General features: G+C 41.5%; 1 long non-coding RNA gene across 1 annotated transcript in view; it reads left to right on the top strand.

The window, feature by feature from the left end:
* The window catches only part of LOC142068467 (uncharacterized), a 28,123-nt gene extending 20,889 nt beyond the window's left edge, over positions 1–7,234 (top strand). Inside the window, exons 3-5 of the long non-coding RNA XR_012664296.1 lie at positions 4,701–5,042; positions 5,402–5,579; positions 6,599–7,234. This is a non-coding gene — a long non-coding RNA (uncharacterized LOC142068467). The remainder of the gene's footprint in view (positions 1–4,700; positions 5,043–5,401; positions 5,580–6,598) is intronic.
* Positions 7,235–13,546: the final 6,312 nt, after the last annotated feature.

The raw sequence follows: 13,546 nt of genomic DNA, 5'->3' as shown, positions 1-13,546 counted from the left end.
GCATCCGAGAGTGCTGAAGGAACTGGCGGCTGTGATTGCAGAGCCATTGGCCATTATCTTTGAAAACTCGTGGCGAACCGGGGAAGTCCCGGATGACTGGAAAAAGGCTAATGTAGTGCCAATCTTTAAAAAAGGGAAGAAGGAGGATCCTGGGAACTACAGGCCAGTGAGCCTCACTTCAGTCCCTGGAAAAATCATGGAGCAGGTCCTCAAAGAATCAATCCTGAAGCACTTGCATGAGAGGAAAGTGATCAGGAACAGCCAGCATGGATTCACCAAGGGAAGGTCATGCCTGACTAATCTAATCGCCTTCTATGATGAGATTACTGGTTCTGTGGATGAAGGGAAAGCAGTGGATGTATTGTTTCTTGACTTTAGCAAAGCTTTTGACACGGTCTCCCACAGTATTCTTGTCAGCAAGTTAAGGAAGTATGGGCTGGATGAATGCACTACAAGGTGGGTAGAAAGCTGGCTAGATTGTCGGGCTCAACGGGTAGTGATCAATGGCTCCATGTCTAGTTGGCAGCCGGTATCAAGTGGTGTGCCCCAAGGGTCGGTCCTGGGGCCGGTTTTGTTCAATATCTTCATAAATGATCTGGAGGATGGTGTGGATTGCACTCTCAGCAAATTTGCGGATGATACTAAACTGGGAGGAGTGGTAGATACGCTGGAGGGGAGGGATAGGATACAGAGGGACCTAGACAAATTGGAGGATTGGGCCAAAAGAAATCTGATGAGGTTCAATAAGGATAAGTGCAGGGTCCTGCACTTAGGACGGAAGAACCCAATGCACAGCTACAGACTAGGGACCGAATGGCTAGGCAGCAGTTCTGCGGAAAAGGACCTAGGGGTGACAGTGGACGAGAAGCTGGATATGAGTCAGCAGTGTGCCCTTGTTGCCAAGAAGGCCAATGGCATTTTGGGATGTATAAGTAGGGGCATAGCGAGCAGATCGAGGGACGTGATCGTTCCCCTCTATTCGACATTGGTGAGGCCTCATCTGGAGTACTGTGTCCAGTTTTGGGCCCCACACTTCAAGAAGGATGTGGATAAATTGGAGAGAGTCCAGCGAAGGGCAACAAAAATGATTAGGGGTCTGGAACATATGAGTTATGAGGAGAGGCTGAGGGAGCTGGGATTGTTTAGCCTGCAGAAGAGAAGAATGAGGGGGGATTTGATAGCTGTTTTCAACTACCTGAAAGGGGGTTCCAAAGAGGATGGCTCTAGACTGTTCTCAATGGTATCAGATGACAGAACGAGGAGTAATGGTCTCAAGTTACAGTGGGGGAGGTTTAGATTGGATATTAGGAAAAACTTTTTCACTATGAGGGTGGTGAAACACTGGAATGCGTTACCTAGGGAGGTGGTAGAATCTCCTTCCTTAGAGGTTTTTAAGGTCAGGCTTGACAAAGCCCTGGCTGGGATGATTTAACTGGGAATTGGTCCTGCTTTGAGCAGGGGGTTGGACTAGATGACCTTCTGGGGTCCCTTCCAACCCTTATATTCTATGATTCTATGATTGTGTTCAATGGCACTCAACCTGCACATGTAAATGGAAATCACTTGATTGGGCTACAAGTCCCCTGCAGCACAAGAACTTAAAGGGTCAGGGCTTGTCATAAATATAAAGGGAAGGGTAAACACCTTTAAAATCCCTCCTGGACAGAGGAAAAACCCTTTCACCTGTAAAGGGTTAAGAAGCTAGGATAACCTTGCTGGCACCTGACCAAAATGACCAATGAGGAGACAAGATGCTTTCAAAGCTGGAGGGGGGAGAAACAAAGGGTCTCTCTGTCTGTGTGATGCTTTTGCCGGGAACGGAAAAGGAATGGAGTCTTAGAACTTAGTAAATAATCTAGCTAGATATGCGTTAGATTCTGTTTTGTTTAAATGGCTGATAAAATAAGCTGTGCTGAATGGAATGTATATTCCTGTTTTTGTGTCTTTTTGTAACTTAAGGTTTTGCCTAGAGGGATTCTCTATGTTTTGAATCTGATTACCCTACAAGGTATTTACCATCCTGATTTTACAGAGGTGATTCTTTTACTTTTTTTCTTCTATTAAAATTCTTCTTTTAAGAACCTGATTGCTTTTTCATTGTTCTTAAGATCCAAGGGTTTGGGTCTGTGTTCACCTATGCAAATTGGTGAGGATTTTTATCAAGCCTTCGCCAAGAAAGGGGGTGTAGGGTTTGGGGAGGATTTTTGGGGGAAAGACGATTCCAAGTGGGCTCTTTCCCTGTTATATATTTGTTAGATGCTTAGTGGTGGCAGCAATAAAGTCCAAGAGCAAAAGGTAAAATAGTTTGTACCTTGGGGAAGTTTTAACCTAAGCTGGTAAAAATAAGCTCAGGGGGTTTTCATGCAGGTCCCCACATCTGCACCCTAGAGTTCAGAGTGGGGAAGGAACCTTGACAGGGCTGTAGGTTATGGCTGTTTACTATTTGGTCCTTTATCAGACCAACCAATGAGTGGTCGTGCAAGAGATGCAAAGAGTGACTTGCAGGAGAGACAAGCTAAGCACAAATCCTTCTGGGTTGGTCACTAGAGGCTTTCAGTGCTCTCAGCTGGTAAAAGTACTGCCTTTGGATTGGTCCAGTTTGAGTATCCTCTAGCCTGCGGTAATGTACAGAACACATAGCTCACGAAGTCGGTGCGCAGTCCTTTGGACTTCAACGGGACTTGTGTGTTTAAATACCTTGCTGAATCAGGGCCAAAAATGGAGACACCGCTACCACTTTGGGAACTTTTCTAGTTAGTTAAGGACATTGCTATGTCTTGCTACTAGCTGAAATTTACAATCTCTGATTAGTGTATCTTTGCAGTAGTTCTCCCATAGGTCTAGCATATAAAAAGGGAAAAGTCAGGCCTACAGGACTTGTCCTTCCAGTTCTGCCTTTGGATACAATGAAATAGATAAGCCCATCATAATGCAGGGTGCATTTGCTCACTTCTTCATTGTATCAACCAAGCCTCTTATGCAGAAAAGCTTTTTAAGAAAGCCACTCCCACTAGCATCACTCTGAGCCAGATCTTCAGCTGGTCTAAACTGGTGACTCAAAACCTGGTCTGAAGGTTTTAGTCTTTTTTGCCTTTGACCTCCCACACCTGAGCCAATGTCTCACTTTTGTTTTCAAAAGCCAGGAAAACCAAATCAAACCATCTAATCATCCTACATGAGAACTCTTTACATTGTCGATAAAGCTGAGAGTCTCATATAAGGAAATAGGTTAAATTTGGAAAACAAATCTTTGAGGTTACATTTACAGACATCTCCAAAAGAATTATTGTAATGATTACTGGTACTGAGACAAATGTGATAAAAAGCATCTTAGATGTGTATATAATATAAGCTCTATAACTGACAGCTATAATGAATGTTAAAAGAAAACTTTTTCTGTTGAAAAAATCTGATGAAGTGAGCTGTAGCTCACGAAAGCTCATGCTCAAATAAATTGGTTAGTCTCTAAGGTGCCACAAGTACTCCTTTTCTTTTTCTGTTGTGTTATAAATGATTTTTCTCTAGCTCTATTCTCCACAGTAAAGACTTTGATGTGTTCAGGGAATGAAGGTGAGATTTAAAATGTGTTGGGTCACAAATATTAGCAGACGACTTGAACATTGTTATGAGAGTACAGAAAAATTAGCATAAATCCATCACTTGAAAGCTTTAAATCCAGACCTGATGTCTTTGTATGAAAGATGTATTCTAGTTAGTACAACTGTCAAGCTCTGGACTTGCTGCAGGAATCACTGGTGAAATTCTGGGGCCTATGATATGCAGGATCGTATGACCTTGATCAGTGATGCCTTCAGACTTAAAATCTTGACAAGGTAAAACTATTTTGGCTGTTTAGTTTTCCAAGAACAGACAAAGAAGATAGTTAAAACTTGTAGATACAGGGTAACATTTTAAAAAGAGTCTAAGTCCCATTTTCAAAAAGCAACTTAAGCACTTAGGAGCCTAAGTTACTTCAAAAAGTTTTACCTGCACTCATAGAGCCTTAAAACTACTTTTCCTTATCTAAGATTTGTTGCTCTGCAAGGTGAGTTCCTTTGGATAACATGGGTTCCTGTTAAAAAGGCATTTCCTCTCTGCAGAAGAGATGGAATTTTAAACCTTTAGGACTGCATGTGGTATGCAATTAAAATATGCAGAAGCTTATGGCATTTTTAGGTTTCTTCTTTTCTTGTTTTAACGTAGTGTTGTTGAAATCTATGCTGATTCAGGGCAATTCTAGATTCAGGTGGAGTTCTGATTTTTCAGTGGGACTGTTTTATGAGTCTTCAATGTCAACTGTATATATTTAAAAGGAATGTCAGAAGGAAAACAAAAACAAAAACTAAAAAATACTCGGAGTCTGATCCAAAGCCCTTTGCAGTCAATGACAGATTCCCATTGGCTTCAATGTGCACTGGATCAGGAAGTTAGTAAATACCAGCTGCTATTCTGATCAGCATTAGGGCGGAGTCATTAAGGTTCTTCTACACATGCCTAATTTAAAGCATCTGCACAGTACCAGTGGGATTACGCATATGCTTAGAGATATATACTTAAGTACCTTAATGAATCTATAAATATCATGCCTCTTTTTCCTCCACTGTATTTAAAGGGTATTAATGGTATGTGTGCAATTTAGTATGTTCTGTGTATAAACATATAATTAGCAGTCATTATATTGTATTTTATATCCCCTCTAGCATATACTACCCTCTTTGTATTATACCAAAAATCTGCATGAAATCAAATACAGTGTGTTCACTGAAAAAGTCTACATTCTTAAGTTACTCGATTTTTGCTGCAAATGCCAGGATGATCACTTTGTTCTCGAACATTCAAAACACCTTTTAAAAAGAGAAAGGAATTGTAAACCTCCCACAGTGCACTTAGAACAAAGACCAAAAACAAGTGAGTCACTGGAAGATCGACTGCTGAGAGTAATAAAGCTCACAGGCAAGAGGCTGACATCTCCTGGAAGGCAGTGACACAACAGGATTTGGAAATCAAAATGTGCCTCATCAATGCAGAGTTTCAAACTGAAGGTAAGACCTCTCGCACTGAATAAATTTGTTAGTCTCTAAGGTGCCACAAGTACTCCTTTTCTTTTTGCGGATACAGACTAACACGGCTGCTCCTCTGAAATTTAGAGCTGTGTGAATATTGGATTTTTCATTTCATTGGCAATTTTTTGTTTTCCCCACTGAAATGATTCAGCAAAATTGACATGAATTCACAAGATGTGAGGTCGGGTGTCACCAAATCTGCATTTTTTTACCAAAAAGAGTTTCAGTCAAATTTCCTCCAGCTCCACTTGTATTGACCACTCTGTACAACTTAACAACAGGAATTTAGGATCTGTTAAGGCTCAGTGTCATGGCTAATCTCAAATTTTCGTTTCTAGCCCTTTTTTGTTCTATTTAGGTCCTTGTCTGTGCCCATCACTTTGGTACCATTAAGGCCCTGATTCACTCAAAACACTCAAGCCACGGCCTAACTTTTAAATGTCTTCAGCAATGATCTCCTGTTCCTCAAAGCACATTAGGGACGGACTACCTGATGAAAGATACAAGAGACACAAGGTGGGTGAATAATATCTTTTATTGGACCAACCTCTGTTGGTCAAAGAGACAAGGTTTTGAGCTTACACAGAGATCTTCAGCTCTGGGAAAGGTAGTCAGAGATTACAGATGAGCATTTGCTTAAGTGCCTTGCTGAAATGGGGTCTCTGTGGGATGATTAACATCTATCCAGTGATATTCTTTCCTTCTTTCTCCCTAGTGTGTGAGGATTCTCTTTTTAAATATTTGTTTCTTTTTATTGTGGCGATAGTCTTCAAAATGGATGTTGATCGCTGGTCAGTCACAGTGATTTTCCTTAGAAGTCATTGGTCAGCCACACTCCTCCCTGACCTGCACCCAGAGTTGGGCTGGGGGGAGCCTATTGGATATGAATTTCCTAATTCTGGGGCCACAGTTCTAGATGAGCCGGGGGAGGCAGAACTGAGAGCTCACTCTGTTTCTGGTGGGGGGTTGGCTTGTCCCAGTGGAGTTGCTGCAAGGTTCCTCATGGCTACTGGCTGCCTGCTTGTGGCTGAGCCATTGCACCCCCCAAGCAGCTCAATTATAGGGCCCTAGCATATGGAAGCAGAGGGAAAAGGAGGTTTCCCCTATACACCTGAGCAGTAGAATTACTACTTGTCCCCAATTTCATGGCAATATACCTGATCCCAGACTGATCTTGGTAGGACACCAGCATGTCCCTCATTCATGAGAAGGTACTTCAAATGAGGGTTTTGTTCCAGGCACTGGTTGCTATGAACGCACTGCGGACACTCTGAGGAAGGCATAACTCCACGGTGATAACGACATCTTTTGGCCACAGTGCCACCATTTCATTAATGCCTGGGCCCGCTGTAGTGGTAAAAGTAAGTTGTAAGTTGAGATGTGATTGCTCTGAGTCCTGACTGTTGCTGGGCAGCACAAGCCATGAAAGGGTAAAAGGTGGGGAAGTCTGGGTCCTTCCAAACCTACATTAAACACTTACACCTGTTTTCCTCCTTGCTCCTCATCTGTCTTTTTCTCTCTCCTTTCTTTTGCAGAAAGTAGTTCTTTGTCCTCCTTATATACTTCAGCTCCATTCAAGCAGAGACAAGGGGCCATCCCCACACAGGAGTGCCCTCATGGCACTAGAAAACAGTCACAAGTAACAGATCCACCAGACCCAAGGCCTGATCCAGCAAGAGGCTGAGCATCTCCCTCTCCTACTGAGTTATTTCCAGTGAAGTGCTCAGCACCCCCTGGCCTGTTTATCATCTCCAGGGCCCTTCATCACCTGCAGTTACCTTCACATACAGAAAACACTGACACACTTGAGCCTAGATAAGGGGCCAGTCGGGAACACATCCGCCTGTGTCATAAATATAAAGGGAAGGGTAAACACCTTTAAATCCCTCCTGGCCAGAGGAAAAACGCTTTCACCTGTAAAGGGTTAAGAAGCTGGGATAACCTCGCTGGCACCTGACCAAAATGACCGATGAGGAGACAAGATACTTTCAAAGCTGGAGGGGAGGGGAACAAAGGGTTGTCTCTGTCTGTGTGATGCTTTTGCCGGGACCAGAGCAGGAATGCAGGTCAGAACTCCTGTAAAGAGTTAGTAAGCAATCTAGTTAGATATGCGTTAGATTCTGTTTTGTTTAAATGGCTGAGAAAATAAGTTGTGCTGAATGGAATGTATATTCCTGTTTTTGTGTCTTTTTGTAACTTAAGGTTTTGCCTAGAGGGATTCTCTGTGTTTTGAATCTGATTACCCTGTAAGGTATTTACCGCCCTGATTTTACAAAGGTGATTCTTTTACTTTTTCTTCAATTAAAATTCTCTTTTAAGAACCTGATTGTTTTTTCATTGTTCTTAAGATCCAAGGGTTTGGGTCTGTGTTCACCTATGCAAATTGGTGAGGATTTTTATCAAGCCTTCCCCAGGAAAGGGGGTGTAGGGCTTGGGGGGTATTTTGTGGGGGAGACGTTTCCAAGTGGGCCCTTCCCCTGTTCTTTGTGTAACACTTTGGTGGTGGCAGCTTTTAACCTAAGCTGGTAAAAATAAGCTTAGGGGGTCTTTCATGCAGGTCCCCACATCTGTACCCTAGAGTTCAGAGTGGGGAAGGAACCTTGACAGCCTGTTTTCTAGATTGGTGGACATGGGCATACCTTTGAGGCCACAAAACATTACTTCCTGGCTTCCACAGTGCCAGAGCCAGATGTGTTTGGGCCTCATTCTACTCTCTGATACTGGTGCAGATAAGTCAGTGGAGTGACATTGATATCGAACTGGCATGAGGAGAATTAGGCCCATTTTTGTTCAGTCAGGCTCTACCTGCAATAAAATAAACTCAAATCTTTGCATACAGCCACACCTATTCATCCCATCTATTATGTCAAGCACAGCACTGGCCACAAGCATGTTTATGCACCGTACAGAACCACCCACACTTTGTGCAGAATCCTTCCGGGAAACCAGAGAACAAAAACACACTGTTCTCCTGCAGTTCACTGCCCACTTCTCTCTTCAGTAACTCACCTCCTACATCACCTTGCTGACTTTGCCAATAACATGTACAGTTGTCATGGTTCTGCATTACTCAGAGTGACTCATGTGGCATCCTTAATAGCAGATTGGCTATGTAGAAGCTTTTTAAAATATGAAATGTAAGGGGTGGGGATTTACAAAAGCATTCGGCCTGGCTTACCTGCTCCCATTCAAGTCAATGGAGGCCTAACTCTGCACCCATTGAAACTCATGGTAAAAGTGTCATTGATTTCAATAAGTCAGAGTTAGACCAATGCTGAGTGCTTTGGAAACTCCCACCCAAAAGTTCGTACAATGATTAGAACAGCAATGGCTTGTGTTGTAGTTATTGCTCTGTGTTGTACATTGAAAATTGTATCTGTCATTTAGTCTGGTATAAAGAAAAGGAGTACTTGTGGCACCTTAGAGACTAACCAATTTTTTTGAGCATAAGCTTTCGTGAGCTACAGCTCACTTCATCGGATGCATCCTGTCTGGTATGTTTTCCTCTATGTAGGAAGACATGAGAATATTAAGTTATTTTTCATTAACACATATAATCAGAGTTGTTTAAATCTATTGATTCAATTTATAGTGGTTCACGTGATCCATTATTTAGTCTGTTATCATGAGTTGGGGTTTCAGTTCAGTTTGTTTTAGTTCACTTGTGTGCTCACCCCCACTGAGTTTGAAAGAGCCACAAAACTCAAGCCAATTATCAGTTTTGGCCTGGTTTTGAACCCAAGCCAAACAAAATGATTTCACACGGTTTCTGCCTGAAACTATAAAGTGGCCTAGGCTCTCCCAAAGCTCAGCAATTTAACTCTGAGCTAGTTTTGAGAGTCTGTGAACATGACTTAAGTCTCAGGGTCATAAATTTTGATAGACATTTTTCATACACTAGCTCTACTTAAATAATAACACAAAGCTAAACAGTTATAATGTATAACATCCAGTACTTTGCTATGCCAAGGGCTTTCAAACTGTTAGTATTAAGCAGGGGCCATGTTTTAGAGACTCAGAAATTTGGTTAGAAAAAGCTTCCAAATATTAGGATATTTCAGTGTATTTATTGGTACCATTTGTCTAAAAGTGAAGTCAAGCTGAAAAATACATCAAAGAGAATCTTTCATCCAGCATTTCAATTCTTTTGCTTCTACTTCCTGTGGAAACTAGGAAATATAGAGATGTAGGGGGAAAGGAAGAACATTTATCCCCACGAAAGTTGATAATCTATTTAAATCCTGAGATGACAGGTGAAGCTGACCAAAACAAAAGGCCACATCCTCAGAGGAGTGTGGGACCACAAAAATTAGAATTTAACTAGTTACAGGAGTCAAAGAATGCAAAGAAGAACAGGGTCAAAACAAGGGAGCCAGGAGGGGACACCAAGCAGAGATTACTAACCTCATCCATTGTTCCAAAAGGGAATCCAAGGGGAGAGTGGACAATGCGCAGAGGAACTCTGCTGGAAGCGTGCGTGAATGAGGCCTCACACTCAGAGATCTGACTTAGCTTCCTGGCCATCGACAGATGGCCATTTTGGCCAGTGCCAAGAGGAAGCTGATGAGCAAATCTTGCAGCTTTGTGGGGCATAGAGCATACATAATAGTTTCAGAGAAGAATAGGTGTGGGGAGAAGGGCAGTCAGAACCTCAATAAAAGGGGCTGTGACCTGGCATGCTGCAGGGGCAGGTGTCTGGGGTTTTGATGAACTGTCCCAACCATAAGCACTTGTAAGAGGTGCTAGATGGACATCACTGGAGACTAAAATATTTTTCCAGAGAGCAGTAAGCAAGCAGATGCAATGCATGTTTCCTCACCTGAGAAAGGGGATTCACTCCTCATCTGGAGAAAAGCATATTTCTACTCCTAGTCTTCTCCAGTCATGTGCCAATGAGGCTGCCATTGCATACCAATCACAGTGTGACTTAATTATGTGGACACTTAGCTAAACAAAACTGAATCAAGACTGCTACCACATGACAAAGCTCTCCATTGTTAGCTACATACAGTCACAACCTGCCTGGATTTAAATCAGCGAACTAGATGTAAAAGCTTCACTTCTCATTAGGTTTCAGAGTGGTAGCCGTGTTAGTCTGTAACAGCAAAAAGAACGAGGAGTACTTGTGGCACCTTAGAAACCAATAAATTTATTAGTTTTTTTAATTATTTATTATTATTATTATTATTTATTAGTTTGAGCATATGCTCAAATAAATTTGTTAGTCTCTAAGGTGCCACAAGTACTTCTCATTAGGAATCCGTTAAGCCACTGTCTTCCAAGAAACTTTTTTGAACCTCCAAAGTTTGAGAGATATGGAGCCAATTTCTCTCCTGGCAAAAAGCCTTACATGGTCTCATTTCCTAGGCTAAGTTACAAAACATTTCCTAGCGATGTTAAAATTGAGGTCCAGGAATTTCAACTTTATTGAAGAATATAGCTGTTAGTGAGAGATTTAGTTTGACTTCACGGGGCTAAGATAATATCTGTCAGAGCCAGAAATCTCTTGCTTAATTCTGGTTAGAGTTTCTTCATAGCCATCTTGTTGAATTGTTTGTTTTGGGTTTTTTGGCCGTAGCATGTCTTTTTGCTTCTACTCTTCTCCTGATTTCCAAAATACCATAAGATAGACTGCAGGCAAACTAAGTAATATTAACTTTTGTTTCTTTACATATCAAACTTCACAGGAAAATAAAATGCTGTAATTTTATATGCTACCTGCAATACAAATGTCTATTGATAGATGGTGCTATGTACACAGTTTATTTTTCAAGTAAATGTAGAGCAATGCGTTCATATTTAAAAAAAAAGAAGTTTAGTCAAGTGTTACAGTTCAAGGTTGTTTTGATGTAAAGAGATGCCCCATATTAAGACCCTAGAGCCAAAGAAACCCCAAATTTAGAGGGCCTATGTCAGAATCCAGATCTGGGTAGAAGTACAGATTTCATGGCTTTTTCCTATCTTTATACTGGGCCAAACCAGAACCATACACCAAGCACCCTCCACACATTAGGGAAGTCAAAACCTAGACTTGAATCTGAATGCCCAGGTCAGGCCTGTCTTTACTGAAAAGATAATTAGAGCAGGTTTAATTTTTCACCAGAAAGCTTTTTCTGTGATAGGCCAAAGAGCCAAGTCAATCCCATCTAAATGCAACAAAAATAAAAATATTCATTTAATTCAGTTCACAATTTTAAAAAGTTCTGTTTCAATTGCGTTTTTGGGTTCTATGTTTGACTTTTTTACCCCCTCTGCAAACACAGGGGAAGTACAAGAGAAACAGGATTAAAAACAAACAAAAAACCCCTCCATTGAATTTTTCATTTCCATTCTGATTCAATTAAATGAAAGTGAAATTTTCAGTTCAAATCAAATTAAAAATATTAATTTGTTTCAATGAAAAAATAAAGGTTCTATAATTCTTAAATGTAATTTTTTTCAATATTCTGTAGAAAATACTTAATTTCTGATCAGCCTCAAATACCTACAGTATAGTCGCATTTTACGCGGGGGTTAGGTTCTAAAGTCAGCTCGTAAAGCGAAAATCGCGTATAGTCAAAATTACCCTTGAAAATCCCTTAAATTGCCCATAAAGTACAGTATACTGTACATGGTTTTGTGTATACTGTACAACCCTGTACAGTAATATGTATAAATGTATAATGTACAGTATATAATGAAAAGTACATATGCAAAATATAATTTTACAGTACTGTAATTTTAATTACAGGGGGATAATTACAGGGCGTCATCAGGGTTTGATGTTGATCCAGGAGACGGAGATGACTGAGAGCTTGGGTGACAGAGAGCAAGTCGTAGACGAAGTGGTTGGCTCTGGTTCAGCTTGAGAAGTTGATTGCATAGGCTCATCTGCTGCTGGTTGTTTTTCGTTGAAAAACATGGTGATCAGCAATGGTCACTGTTGTCTCTTGAGATGCTCAAACATTTCTTGATACGGTCTCAGATCGTCCATAATACTACATGTGATTTTGAGGCTTCGTTCCATAGAGGGATCATATTCAGAAATTAAATCATTCAAGTGTTTCGCTGCTTGGAACACTTCAGCAAATTTATGAAGATTCCAGCTTGCTGGCTCTTCCTGTTTGTCGTCATCATCTTCGTCCTCTGTAGATGATTTTATCAGTTCCTCTAACTTTTCTCTATGGCTCTCAATTAATTCTTCAGTTTCTTCCTCAAGGATGTTGACGAAGCCATCACCACCCACTTGCCTGGACATCTGAACAATGCATTTCTCTTCGTTGTCAATGGTCGGGAAACCCTTAAAATCATTCACACATTCTTTCATAGGTTTCACCAACATGCATTGACTGTTTCAGGTGTGATTGCATCCGTTGCCTGTTTAATATAAGTCATGCAATCAGCAATGTTGAAGGACTTCCAACACTCCATCACGTTAAGATTGGGATCAGCATCCATAGCGCTACATATCCATGAGAACGTAAGCCTCATGTATGTGGCCTTGAAACAGCAAATCACGCCTTGGTCTAGAGGTTGGAGGATGGAGGTGGTATTGGGGGGGAGAAAGACAACTTCAACGTCGTTATGTGCAAACCGGAGCGCCGCAAGGTGGCCAGGAGCATTGTCTACGATCAGCAACACTTTAAAATCAAGTCCTTTCTCTTTGAGGTACCGCTTGACCTCCAGAATGAAACACTTGTGGGACCAATCCAGAAATAATGCTGCCGTCACCCAAGCCTTTTTATTTGATTGCCAGAATACAGGCAGGAGATTTTTGTTCTTGCCTTTTAGGGCACAGGGATTTGCAGCCCTGTAGAGCAAGCCCGGCTTTATTAAATGCCCAGCTGCATTGCCACAAAACAACACAGTCACACGGTCTTTAGCTGCTTTAAAGGCAGGGGCTTGTCTTTCTGATTTCAAAATGTAAGTCCAGTTGGCATTTTTTTTCCAGAAGAGCCCAGTCTCATCAGCATTAAAAACTAGTTCCGGAAGATAGCCCTTTTCTTCTATGATTTTCTTTAATTGTTTGCTGCCTCTTCATTGGCAGATGCAGCTTCACCAGTAGTCTGCATATTTTTGAGGTTGAAGCAGTTCCTAAAACTGTTAAGCCAACCTTGGCTGGCTTTGCATTCCTTCTCATCAGAAGGCTGTCCCTCTTCGGCGGGAGGTTTGAACAGCGCGTAGAGGCTAAGAGCCTTTTCTCACAACGTGTTGCCATCGATAGGCACATGTTTACGGTTCATGTCTTCCAGCCATAAGTGTAATGCCTTTTCAATCTTCACTAAAGTCTTATCACACACCTGGCTCGTCACCTTAGCAGTTATTGGAGCACTTGATGCCACAGCTTGACGAATTTCTCTCTCTCGAATCTTGATGGCACAGATGCTAGATTCATTGCAGCCATATTTATGCGCCACATACCTACATACCATCTCTCAATAAGTCCAACACAGCCAGTTTTTCCTCCAGTGTTGGAACAGATCGCTGTTTCTTTGGTGGAGCAC

The sequence above is a fragment of the Caretta caretta genome, chromosome 11, assembly GCF_965140235.1.
Source record: "Caretta caretta isolate rCarCar2 chromosome 11, rCarCar1.hap1, whole genome shotgun sequence".
Classification (NCBI taxonomy): Eukaryota; Metazoa; Chordata; order Testudines; family Cheloniidae; genus Caretta; species Caretta caretta.
The sequence above is the reverse complement of the archived record's forward strand: the minus strand, read 5'-3'. Positions and strand labels throughout refer to the sequence as shown.